We start from the raw sequence: 13,409 nt of genomic DNA, 5'->3' as shown, positions 1-13,409 counted from the left end.
CTTTGGTGGCAAAGTAATGTCTCTGCTTTTTAATCTGCTGTCTTTGTTTGTTATAGCTTTTCATCCAAGGAGCAAGTGTCTTTTAATTGCATGGCTGCCGTCACCATCTGCAGTGATTTTGGAGCCACTCAAAAAAAGTCTGGCACTGTTTCCATTGTTACCCCATCTATTTGCCATGAAGTGATGGGGCTGGATGCCATGATCTTCGTTTTTTGAATGTTGAATTTTAAGCCAACTTTTTCACTCTCCTTTTTCACTTTCTTCAAGAGGCTCTTTAGTTTTGAGCATCACATTGCTAGTGTGTGAAATGAGTGCAATTATGCGGTAGTTTAACATTCTTTGGCATTGCCTTTCTTTGGGACTGGAATGAAAACTGACCTTTTCCAATCCTGTGGCCACTGCTAAGTTCCCCAAACTTGCTGGCATATTGAGTGCAGCACTTTCACAGCATCATCTTTTAGGATTTGAAATAGATCAGCTGGAATTCCATCACCTCCACTAGATTTGTTTGTAGTGATGCTTCCTAAGGCCCGTGTAGCTTTGCACTCCAAGATGTCTGGCTCTATGTGAGTGATCACACCATCACAGTTATCTGGGTCATTAAGATCTTTTTTATCTTTTTTGTACAGTTCTACTGTGTATTCTTGCCACCTCTTCTTAATATCTTCTGCTTCTGTTAGGTCCTTACTGTTTCTGTCCTTTATTATGTCCATCTTTGCATGAAATGTTCCCTAGGTATCTCTGATTTTCTTGAAGAGATCTATAGTCTTTCCTATTTTATTGTTTTCTTCTATTTTTTGCACTGTTCACTTAGGAAGGCTTTCTTATCTCCCTTTGCTATTTTTTATCTCTGCTTTCAGTAGGATATATATTTCCCTTTTTCCTTTGCCTTTTGCTTCCCTTCTTTTCTCAGTTCTTTGTAAGGCCTCCTCAGACAACAATTTTGCCTTTTTGCATTTCTTTTTCTTAAGGATGGTTTTGATCACTGCCTCCTGTACACTGTTATGAATCTCTGTCCATAGTTCTTCAGGCACTCTGTTTATCAGATCTAATTCCTTGAATCTATTTGTCACTTTCACTGTATTATTGTAAAGGATTTGCTTTAGGTCATATCTGAATGGCCTAGTGGTTTTCCCTACTTTCTCCAATTTTAGTCTGAATTTGGCATTAAGGAGTTCATAATCTGAGCCACAGTAAGATCCTGGTCTTGTTTTTGCTGACTGTATAGAGCTTCTCCATCTTCAGCTGCAAAGAATATAATCATCTGATTTCGGTATTGACCATCTGGTGATGTCCATGTTTAGAGTTGTCTCTTGTGTTGTTGAATGAGGGTGTTTGCTATGACCAGTGCATTCTCTTCACAAAACTCTGTTAGCTTTTTCACTGCTTCATTTTGTACTCCAAGGCCAAACTTGCCTGCTACTCCAGGTATCTCTTGACTTCCTACTTTTGCATTCCAGTCCCCTATGATGAAAAGGATATCTTTTTTAGGTATTAGTTCTAAAAGGTCTTGTAGGTCTTCATAGAACCTTTCAATGTCAGCTTCTTCAGCTTTCTTGGTTGGTGCATAGACTTTGATTACTGTGATATTAAATGGTTTGCCTTGGAGATGAACAGAGATCATTCTGTCGTTTTTGAGACTGCACCCAAGTACTGTATTTCAGACTCTTTTGTTGACTATGAGGGCTACTTAATTTCTTCTAAGGGATATAATGTAGTAGATATAATGGTAATCTGAATTAAATTCACCCATTCTGGTCCATTTTAATTCACTGATGCCTAACTGTTGATGTTCACTCTTGCCATCTTCTTGCCATGTTTGACCACTTCCAATTTATCTTGATTCATGGACCTAACATTCCAGGTTCCTATGCTGTTCTTTACAGCATTGGACTTTACTTTCATCACCAGACACATCCACAACTGGGTGTTGTTTCCCCTGGCTCAGCTTCTCATTCCTTCTGGAGCTATTTCTTCACTCTTCTCCAGTAGCATTTTGGGCACATACTGATCCAGGGAGTTCATCTTTCAGTGTCATAGCTTTTTGTCTTTTCGTACTGTCCATGAGGTTCTCAAGGCAAGAATGCTGAAGTGGTTTGCCATTCCCTTGTCCAGAGCACCATGTTTTATTAGAACTTTTCACCATGGCCTGTTCATCTTGGGTGGCCCTACACAGCATGGCTCATAGGTTCATTGAGTTAACAAGTCATTTGTCTAATGAGTCACCTTATGGGTTTAAACCAGTTCTGATTAGAGTTGTATCACCTGCAAGGAAGAGTTCTGCCTTATACAAAGTGTTAAGGTTTTGGTTTTAGGCTAATAATATCTGAAACTCACCCATACACCCTATAAATCATAGTCTGAAACAAAGCTGTGTGCGGCTAGTTTATTCTGGTAATTGTTCCCAAGGAACAGAGGTGAAACAGGGATGGAAGAGGAGCCAACTCAACAGTGTGTTGTCAAGTTTATCACTGCTAGGAGCAAATGGGGCTGGATGCCATAAGGGATTTTGTGAGACTCCATGTAGAAAGAGCCTCAATACTTTATGTGCAAGGAATAGGAAAGGAGAATATTTACCCTGGGTCACAGACTGCCTTGTTGAGTTTTAACTTCTTTCCATTTTCAGACTTGCACAGGTTTTAGAAATGGCTAAGTAGGTCCTGCAGGTGTTCCATTAAACAGCCACAGGGAGTTCCTAATATAGTCCATCCCTTGGACTGCTCAGATCCACTAACATTTACCTTAAGACCAATTCATAAGAAGGCTCTTAAGCTATGGCAAACCTATTAAAAGCTATTAATCTCTTTAAGAGACATAATACACCAAGGTTAGCGGAACAAACTACAGTAATAGTTGCCTCTTGAAGGCACAGCTGAGGCACCAGATTGTGTTGACTTTCAGTATTAGGCAATATTTTTTCAACTTAAACCAACAGTCATCACATGGTATTACTGTTACTATAAGTAGAATATACAGGTCTGGGATTTATGGGGTAAAGATAAGAGTGGCCTGCTTCCAACCACTTGGAAGCAGTGGTGAACCACTTGGGAGCATTTTTGCATAGTGTTCCCGCGGATATAGAGGCTTTTATTTCCTGATCAGGGAATACCTTAACAAAGGCTAGGGTGACCAACTTATCTGGTTTTCATGGGACCATCCAGGTTTTAAACAGACAGTCCTGCTTCCCAGAATTGTCATCAGCCCTAGACAAACTGGGATGGCAGGTCACCCTAACTAGGTAACGTGAGTCTCACTGACCTTAAAATCTGAAGCTGCACCTGGTCACTTACGCCTCCTCGTAGGCAAAGAAAAAGAAAAAAAAAGAAAACCCATAGAAGTGTTGTTAATTTACCCTGATCATCAAAAGATAGGTGCTACTTCATTAGTGGATACAAAAGACTGTGTTTGACCCTCATTAATATCCTGGAATATACATCGCTACCTCCATGCCCAAGTTTAACTGTAAACAGGCAATTTCAGCAACTGTGGCCTGATAAATGAATGTCACCATTGGCCCAGACAACTCAGAAATAAATGTCTGGGTTGCTTGTGACAAAAATATAATTCAAATTGGCTTTAGAACACAATGTTATATGTTGGTCAAACCAAATGTGAAACCTAAATAAGTCTGAATCCATGGTCAAACAGCTGTATTGGTAATCAGTTCTTTCCATATTTCCAGTCTGCTTTTATGCTGTGATGGCTTTGTTTTGGAGAAGATTCCCCTGCAAGGTGGTCCTTTGCAGGTACACGTGTACAGCAAATAGTGCCAAGGTTAGCAGTAAGTGATGTTCTCTTTCTCAACAGTTTCCAACAGAAGATCTAAAAAGGAGATCTGTCTTATACATTGAGACATTGGTCACAGACTAGAGTCCCCTCAAAAATCATAGCTTAAAAGGAGGGCTATTGTGTGGATACTTTACTTTGGGAAGTCATCTCATTGAGTGGGTGTGGAGGACTTGTTCGTATTCCACTAAGAAGTCAGTGGTAGGGTTTTGCCAAGGGCTACATCCCAATTATGTACTCGGGTTCTAGGATGTGTTTTTAAATCCACTAAACTTACCAGTACTCCACTTGTGATCTGACTTCTGTAAATCCACACTGTACTGGATTCTACTTTGCTTGTACCAAAGCATTAATTTCAATATTAATTCAGACTTCTTACCAAAAGCCAATCAGTAATGATGGGCATAATTCTTTCTCTAGAGTACAGGTTTTCTGTAAATGACTACAAATCCCTAAGAGAAAACAACAGACTAATATATCATGGGCTTCCCAGGTGGTAAAGAAACCGCCTGCCAATGAGGGAAACGTAAGAGATGTGGGTTCAATCTCTGGGTCTGGAAGATTCCCTGGAGGCGGGCATGGCAACCCACTCCAGTATTCTTGCCTGAAGAATCCCATGGATGGAAGAGCTTGGCAGGCTATGGTCCATACAATCACAAAGAGTTGTATATGACTGAAGCAACTTAGCATGCATGTATTACATATCGTATGTACAGGTAATGACATTAGAATCCTTCCTAAAGGGGACACAGTCTTTCTTTCAATCCATGAAAACTGGTTTTCTTTTGAAAACTCAGTGACAGCATAATTTTTCATTTTGACACCTGCAGTGAGCCTTCTGTTCACCAGCTCTCATGTCTATCTTCTGCCCAGCATTTTGTTTAGCCTCATTGGTCCAACATCCTCAAGGTTCATCCTAACACATGCTCCTCTTGTTTTCTTCCAGTAAACAATAGTCAGATATTGCATTATTGGTGGGGGGAGGAGGATATAAACTGTGTTTTCCTAATATATGCACTGTATTTCTCTATTTGGGCTGAGATGAAATGTAATCATATTATCAGTGTGACTGCGATAAGGGAAGGTGAGGCCAATACTGAGAAGAGCAGAGGTCAATTTTTTAATGCATCTGACACAGGGGAAACTACTGGCTGTATCTCAAGGCCACCTCTTATATGGAATATATTGCTGCTTCTTCTGGCCATGTTACTTAGGGGAAAATATAGGCATTCACTTTACTTATACTGATGTATTAAATGTCCTTTACAAAGATTTCAGTTTCCTCCCATAATTTTGTTTATATTGTAACAAACTTACTGAGGCTTTGTCACTCTACTTTGTAGCTCTCCTAGCTTTACAGCTAAATCCTGAGCTTAATATTTAGCACACTCACCCTGACACTGCCAGAGTCCTGGATCTATTTAAATACTACCACAGAGCCACTCTAAGTCTCCCAGCATGACATGAGTTGATAGCTGGCTAACTCTGAGCATGTTGCATTCATTATTCAAGATTTCTACACAAGACAGAATAAGAGACACAGATGCATAGAACAATTTTATGGACTCTGAGGGAGAAGGTGAGGGTGGGACGTTCTGGGAGAATAGCATTGAAACATGTATATTATCATATGTGAAACAGAACACCATTCCATGTTCGATGCATGAGACAAGGGCTCAGGGCCGGGGCAGTGGGATGACCCAGAGGGATGGGATGGGGAGGGAGGTGGGTGGGGGGTCCAGGAAGGGGAACACATGTAAACCCATGGCTGATTCATGTCAATGTATGGCAAAAACTATTACAATATTGTAAAGTAATTAGCCCCCAACTAAAATAAATAAATTTATAAAATAAAAAAAAAAGAAAAAAAAAAAAGATTTCTAAAGGTATCGATCAACTCTAAAACATTTATAAATGAATGATTCACCTTTTAATGGTTGTTTAAATATCACCATTCAATATGATAATACCTTACCTTCTTCAGTTTAGTTCCGTCCAGTTCAGTCACTCAGTTGTGTCTGACTCATTGAGACCCTAAGGACTACACCATGCCAGGATTCCCTGTGCAGCACCAACCTCCAGAGCTTGCTCAAACTCATGTTCATTGAGTCAGTGATGAAATCCAACCATCTCATCCTCTGTTGTTCCTTTCTCCTCCTGCCTTCAATCTTTCTCAGCATCAGGGTCTTTTCAAATGAGTCAGTTCTCTGCATCACATGGCCAAAGTATTGGACTTTCAGCTTCAGCATCAGTCCTTTCAATGAATATTCAGGACTGTTTTCCTTTAGGATTGACTAGTTGGAGCTCCTCGTGAGAGAGTCACTTCCTAGGCAGGTTGATAAGAAGTCTAGGGGTCCCAAAGGAGAGAGGGATCTGGAATACTCAAGGAGGAAGAAAAGAAAAACTTTTTTTTTCCCCCTCTACATTCCTTAGGATTATATAACAATAATATCCTGCTTGAAGACAGTCTCTGGAAAAAACCTTCTGGCTAATCCTGTTATCTTAAAATGTAAATTATGGTAGTAGGTCTAGTGAGGTCTTTACAACCTCCAGACATTCTTTTGATTCAGTGTAATAACTAATTAGAAAGTATATAATTCCATTGCTAACACTAGCAGGTGGGTACTCTTTCTGCCCCCTTCTGATGTCTATGTCAGAAGCTTTCTCTACCCCTTTTATTCTTTAATAAACTCTACTGCACAAAAGCTCTGAGTGATCAAGCCTCATCTCTGGCCCCAGATTGAATTCTTCTCCTCCAGAGGGCAAGAATCCCAGTGTTTCTTCGTGGTTCCACAACAACCTTTCACTTGCAGTCCAAGGGACTCTCAAGGGTCTTCTCCAGCACAAGACTGCAAAAGCATCAATTCTTCAGTGTGCAGCTTTCTTTATAATCCAACAGTCACATCCATACAAGACTACTGGAAAAACCATGGCTTTGACTAGATGGACCTTGGCTGGCAAAACAATGTCTCTACTTTTTGATATGCTGTCTAGGTTGGTCATAGCCTTTCTTCCAAGGAGCAAGCATCTTTTAATTTCATGGCTGCAGTCACCATCAGCAGTGATTTTAGAGCCCCCAAAAATAAAGCCTCTCATTGCTTCCATTTCGTGTCTTCTATGAAGACCTACAAGGCCTTTTAGAACTAACACCCAAAAAAGATGTCCTTTTCATTATAAAGGACTGGAATACAAAAGTAGGAAGTAAACAAACACCTGGAGTTACAGGCAAATTTGGCCTTGGAGTACAGAATGAAGATGGGCAAAGGCTAATAGAGTTTTGCCAAGAGAACACACTGGTCATAGCACATACCATCTTCCAACAACACAAGAGAAGACTCTACACATGGACATCACCAGATGGTCAACACCGAAATCAGACTGAATATATTATTTTCAGCCAAAGATGGAGAAGCTCTATACAGTCAGCAAAAACAAGACCAGGAGCTGACTGTCCTCAGATCATGAACTCCTTACTGCCAAATTCGGACTTAAATTGAAGAAAGTAGGGAAAACCACTAGGCAATTCAGGTATGACCTAAATCAAATCCCTTATGATTATACAGCAGAAGTGAGAAATGGATTTAAGGGACTAGATCTGATAGACAGAGTGCCTAAGGAACTATGGACAGAGGTTCGAGACATTGAACAGGAGACAGGGATTAAGACCATGCCCATGGAAAAGAAATGCAAAAAAGCAAAATGGCTGCCTGAGGAGGCCTTACAAATAGCTGTGAAAAGAAGAGAAGCAAAAAGCAAAGGAGAAAAGGAAATAGATACCCATTTGAATTCAAAGTTCCAAAGAATAGCAAGGAGAGATAAGAAAGCCCTCCTCAGTAATCAGTGCAAAGAAACAGAGGAAAACAATAGACAGGAAAGATTAGAAACCTCTTCAAGAAAATTAGAGATACCAAGGAAACATTTCATGCAAGATGGGTTCAGTAAAGGACAGAAATGGTATGGACCTAACAGAAGCAGAAGATATTAAGAAGAGGTGGCAAGAATACACAGAAGAACTGAACAAAAATGACCTTAATGACCCAGATAACTGTGATGGTGTGATCACTCACATAGAGCCAGACATTCTGGAATGTGAAGTCAAGTGGGCCTTAGGAAGTATCACTAAGAACAAAGCTAGTGGAGGTGATGGAATTCCAGTTGAGCTTCAAATCCTCAAAGATGATGCTGTGAAAGTGCTGCACTCAATATGCCAGCAAATTTGGAACACTCAGCAGTGGCCACAGGACTGGAAAATGTCAATTTTCATTTCAATCCCAAAGAAAGGCAATGCCAAAGAATGCTCAAACTACCACACAATTGCACTTATCTCACATGCTAGCAAAGTAATGCTCAAAATTCTCCAAGCCAGGCTTCAGCAGTATGTGAACCGTGAAATTCCAGATATTTAAGCTGGTTTTAGAAAAGGCAGAGGAACCAGAGATCAAATTGCCAACATCCATTGGATCATCAACAAAGAAAGACAGTTCCAGAAATACATCTATTTCTTCTTTATTGACTATGCCAAAGCTTTTGACTATGTGGATCACAATAAACTGTGGAAAATTCTGAAAGTGATGGTAATACCAGACCACCTGACCCCTCTCTTGAGAAATCTGTATGCAGGTTAGGAAGCAACAGTTAGAACTGGACATGGAACAACAGACTGGTTCCAAATAGAAAAAGGAGTACGTTAAGGCTGTATATTGTCACCCTGCTTATTTAGCTTATATGCAGAATACATCATGAGAAAAGCTGGGCTGGATGAAGCACAAGTTGGAATCAAGATTGCAGGGAGAAATATCAGTAACCTCAGATATGCAGATGACACCACTTTAATGAGAGATCAGTCGCTTTTCCTATTTGGAATCAGTATGTTGTTCCATGTCCAGTTCTGTTGCTTCCTGACCTGCATACAGGTTTCTCAAGAGCAGGTCAGGTTGTCTGGTATTCCCATCTCCTTAAGAATTTTCCACAGTTTGTTGTGATCCACAACATCAAAGGCTTTGGCGTAATCAATAAAGCAGAAACAGATGTTTTTCTGGGACTCTCTTGCTTTTTCAATGATCCAACAGATGCTAGCAATTTGATCTCTGGTTCCTCTGCCTTTTCTAAAACCAGCTTGAATATCTGCAAGTTCATGGTTCACATACTGTTGAAGCCTGACTTGGAGAATTTTGAGCATTACTTTGCTAGCATGTGAGATGAGTGCAATTGTGTGGTAGTTTGAGCATTCTTTGGCATTGCCTTTCTTTGGGATTGAAATGAAAATTGACATTTTCCAGTCCTGTGGCCACTGCTGAGTGTTCCAAATTTGCTGGCATATTGAGTGCAGCACTTTCACAGTATCATCTTTCAGGATTTGAAATAGCTCAACTGAAATTCCATCACCTCCACTAGCTTTGTTCGTAGTGACACTTTCCAAAGCCAACTAATTTTGCATTCCAGGATGTCTGGCTCTATGTTAGTGATCACACCATCACCATTATCTGAGTCATTAAGATGTTTTTTGTATAGTTCTTCTGTGTATTCTTGCCACCTCTTCTTAATATCTTCTGCCTGTACCTTACCTTCTTATGTCATCTAATTATAATGCACCACTAGGGACAATCTGGTTTATCATGATGATTTCACATGCCATGTGTTGTCATCAATCCACTTATCATTAGCATTTGGGAGCCTTTTGTCACTGAACTGTGAGTGGTCCAGTTTCAGAATACTGTCCTGAAGGTCTGTTTTCTAGGCCACTTTCATTCAAACCATCTTAAATTAGATCCCACTTAAAGCCTCAGATGAAGACTTGCATATTGTTTAGTATGTTTTTAGAAGGAATCCCAGGGAATTTGAGATTGGGTCTTCTAAGAGAGAATAATAGAAGGAAAGAAAACTAATTCAAGAATGACTTACTAAGTTTATTGTAACTGACTAAATCTCAATGTGAATCTTCTGAAGTACCATGATTTTCCAACAAAAGGACAAAAGAGGGACTATTATGTATTACTTTCCTTCATCATTGATGGCAGGATTTTCACTGGGGCATTAAATATCTTCCATGTCTAGGTTTGCACACGCATCAAAATGGTTGAGTGGATTTCTACAGGTATCCAATTCAGAATCAGTCTGTGCAATGTCTGGGATAGAAACAAGCAGCTCAGCGTAAGTGCTATCAGCTTACACCTGACTGTACCTATAGGTGCAACAACAACCAGAATAAAACGTGGACCAAGAAGGGGCAAGTTTGGATAAGAGTAACATCCCATAAAGCATTCCCCTCTGCCTATGTGTAGAGCACTCAGACATGTGCTTTTCCCTTTATGTTCTTTTTAATTGAAATTCTCAAGGTCTATTTCAGAAACTTACAATAGCCAACAGGATGTGAGATTAAGGAACAACTCTCATCTCTATTGCCTAGATTCTTCATTTCACTTTGTCAAGATATCCTTCAAGATTATTGACTTTCCTCCAGCCATTTTCAATTTATCTATTAATTAATTGATATCAATCCATTAATATCCATTATCAATTTATCCATTAATAATTTCTATCAACAATTATTTATGGTAAGTCTTTGATGTGCAATGATATTGAGGATGTAAAAATTACCCAGAGATACAAGCCACCTTCACACTGCTTTGAAATAACTGGAGAAAAATAGGTATCAGAATGTCCATACTGTTTTCTCATTCTTAGCTCTGGAAGTAATTTTTACATGTTTTAGTTTAAAGGACAAACTTCCAGGGTTTCAGAGATGAAAGAGGAAAATGATTTGGAGTCAAGAAATCAAAACATATTTAGCACCTCAGAAGTCTAATTTGGCAAAAGAGGAATGGAAAACTTTGGGATACTATGCTAGTAAGTTGGAGAAAAAAAGTGATGAGGTCAAAGATTAAAAAAAAAAAAAAGTCTTGAACTAAAACATGCAGTGTCTCTGGGAGAATGTTAGGGTAGAGGTGGACCTAATTTAGGTTGGGGGGCAAATGGTCTTGGGCAATGGTTTTAAATGGTGGAAACATGTTCTTTTCAGAGATGACATTTGAAGTTTCTACTATGATCAAAGCTCTGACTATATAATAATGATTGAAACTTCATGAGACAGAAAATTGAACCCTAAACTCCACTGAGTGACACGTAAGAAAGAGAAATGGGCTAAAGAGTAGCCTCGCTTGCTGCGCAGTATCTACAATGAAACACACAAGAGATAGATGGAGGACTTAGTTATTCAAGCACTTATAGAAAGCAACTGATTCCAGAAAGAGAGGCAGAGGACATGTTAACACTGGAATAGAGGAAGGGATCATAAGGCAAGGAAGGTTAATATGTGCCAAATAAAAATGAGTGATAGATCTGGACTTTATAATGAGAGGGTTTATAAGGCCATTCCTTGGCTGAATGTAGAAGAATTCTGTGATTCATTAGTGGTGGGAAGAGAAGTGAGAACGCACATGTGACCCATAATTAACATCTTTTAAAGAATAGAAATGCTGTCTTCGTGTGTGTTGTGTGCTATGCATAGTCACTCAGTCATGTTCGACTCTTTGCAACCCCATGGACTGTAGCCCTCCAGGCTCCTCTATCCATGGGGAGTCTCCAGGCAAGAATACTGGAGTGCATTGCCATGCCCTCCTCCAGGGGGTTTCCCCAACCCAGGGATCAAACAAGGGTCTCCTGCACTGCACATTAATTCTTTAGCAGCTGAGCTATCAGGAAGCCCTGTCTTAGTATGGGTTCCCCTTAAAGCTGAGCATGAGATAAAACTTTCTGAGAATGTAGTTTACTTTATAATGTAACCTCATAGAGCAGGTATGAGGGACAGGGGAAATGAAATGAAGCCAATACAAGGACAAGTTATTGATTTGGCCAGTTAGGGTGATTGAACCCAGGATGACTTTTGAGAAGATGTGAAATGGCTCTCTAAATTTCTTGCCCAGGGAATGAAAAGGGAAGTGTGTATTTCCAAGCCCCTCGCCCAGTGGCTAAGGTCCTTAATGGACTGAACTTTCCCATTGTGCATGCATGAATGCCAAATAAGTTCCTATCAGTTTCCTAGGCCACAACCTCATTAAGCAAAGGGTAGGCGCCCTCAGATCTGGAATTTGAGCAAAGTTGGTCAGAGTCTGAGTTAAACTGGGGACTGTAACTCTTTCTAAAATCAGATGAAGGACTGAGAGAAAAGTGTTGCACAGGAGATGCTTGATACATATATCTGACATCACTTTTTATATTCCTATTTTCTGCAAGCTTATGCTGACTCTACAAACAAAACTTGACCAATCTCACCAATTTAAGGGGTGTACACACAAATTGTGACCTTCTCAAGAATGACACTGTTTGGATTTTGTTCACGTTCAGATTTAATCTTTGAGTAGCAGATCATGCCATTCAAGCTAGGACCCAGCTGTTACAAAGGCAACCGTGTCAGTGAAATAAAATTAACAGTACATCAAGTTAATAAAATGGGGGGAAATCCCTATATTCCCTATGAAAAAAACATATTAGCCTGACCCACATTTATTTATTCTTTTCTGCAAAAAATAGTTTTCCCAGAAGCTTTTGAGAGCACACCAACAGTAATGAAGCAGAAAAATGATGGATGTTAAGAACTTAAGGTACTCCAGAATGGGTTATAAACTTGTACCTCTTTGTTGCCCATGCACTTTTGATGAGCTTGCAAAGTTTTAGACCTCTTTAATTTAAGATTGAACAGTTTTATTTCTTCCAACTACAGTGGAAATAATTTCCTTATCTATCATTAGAATGGTTTAATACTTTCATTAATCCACACATCATAAAGCAGAGAGTGATTTTTATACCTACTCCAATCAGTCATCATGCCTGTTTCAGAATGGAAAATGGTTGTTTTCTGCTGATTCCAAAGATAGACTGAAGGCCAGTATCTTCATGAGCCATCACAATTAGAAGGGCAAGATCAAGACATAGAAATGCTGTTGTCACCACCTCTTTTGGCATAATTGGGTTATTGCTCTGAACAGCAGAATTTCTGCGTGCATATAAGAGACTCTGGATTTTTGAGGCAGTACAGAGACATGAGACATCCGGAGGCACCAGGGCTGCCTCTAGAACATAGAGTTTACTTTCTCATCACATTTACAGGAAGCCCGTGGGTTTGCATATCTTATCCTCCTGCTCCACCTCACAGTGGCCAAGAAGGTGCGCCAGGTTTGAAAACAGATAAACACATCTTAGCTCAGGAAGTTACAGCTACTGTTCACAGATAAGGCCTTTCTATTCTCCTCTTTCTACTAAACACATTCACGATTCTCTCCCTCTCCCTACACAGAACACTTGGATTCCATTCAAAATGTGCAAGAAAGAGAGAAGAGGGATTTACAGTGTTCTATTAGTAAATTGTCAGTCTCCAGAGATATGGATCCCAGTAAGATTTTCTCACCTCAGGTGATCATTTAGTGTGCTATAATGTATTCTTTACCATCTGAGCCACAAGGGAAGCCATAATGTAGAGAGTACTCTATGAAGAAACAAAACAGCTGCCAGAGGGGTCAGAATTCACAACAGCAAGATTCTGACTCCTGAGACACAAACCATGCTAATGAAATCCTGACTGTGTGATTCCCAGCCTTACTGGGCAATTGTGAGCAATGTACCCTATG

At 39.8% G+C, this 13,409-nt stretch overlaps 1 long non-coding RNA gene across 3 annotated transcripts in view; it reads right to left on the bottom strand.

Moving 5' to 3' along the window:
• Positions 1–13,409, bottom strand: part of LOC145539474 (uncharacterized) — a 473,974-nt gene that overhangs the window by 162,513 nt on the left and 298,052 nt on the right. The window contains exon 3 of one of the 3 annotated variants that reach the window (XR_014077845.1): positions 5,762–6,167. The exons of the other annotated variants lie outside the window; for them this stretch is intronic. This is a non-coding gene — a long non-coding RNA (uncharacterized LOC145539474). The remainder of the gene's footprint in view (positions 1–5,761; positions 6,168–13,409) is intronic. 3 annotated transcript variants of the gene reach the window in all.

Source organism: Giraffa tippelskirchi, chromosome 2 (assembly GCF_054371585.1).
Source record: "Giraffa tippelskirchi isolate mGirTip1 chromosome 2, T2T-mGirTip1v1.2.pri, whole genome shotgun sequence".
NCBI classification, from domain to species: domain Eukaryota; kingdom Metazoa; phylum Chordata; class Mammalia; order Artiodactyla; family Giraffidae; genus Giraffa; species Giraffa tippelskirchi.
The sequence above is the reverse complement of the archived record's forward strand: the minus strand, read 5'-3'. Positions and strand labels throughout refer to the sequence as shown.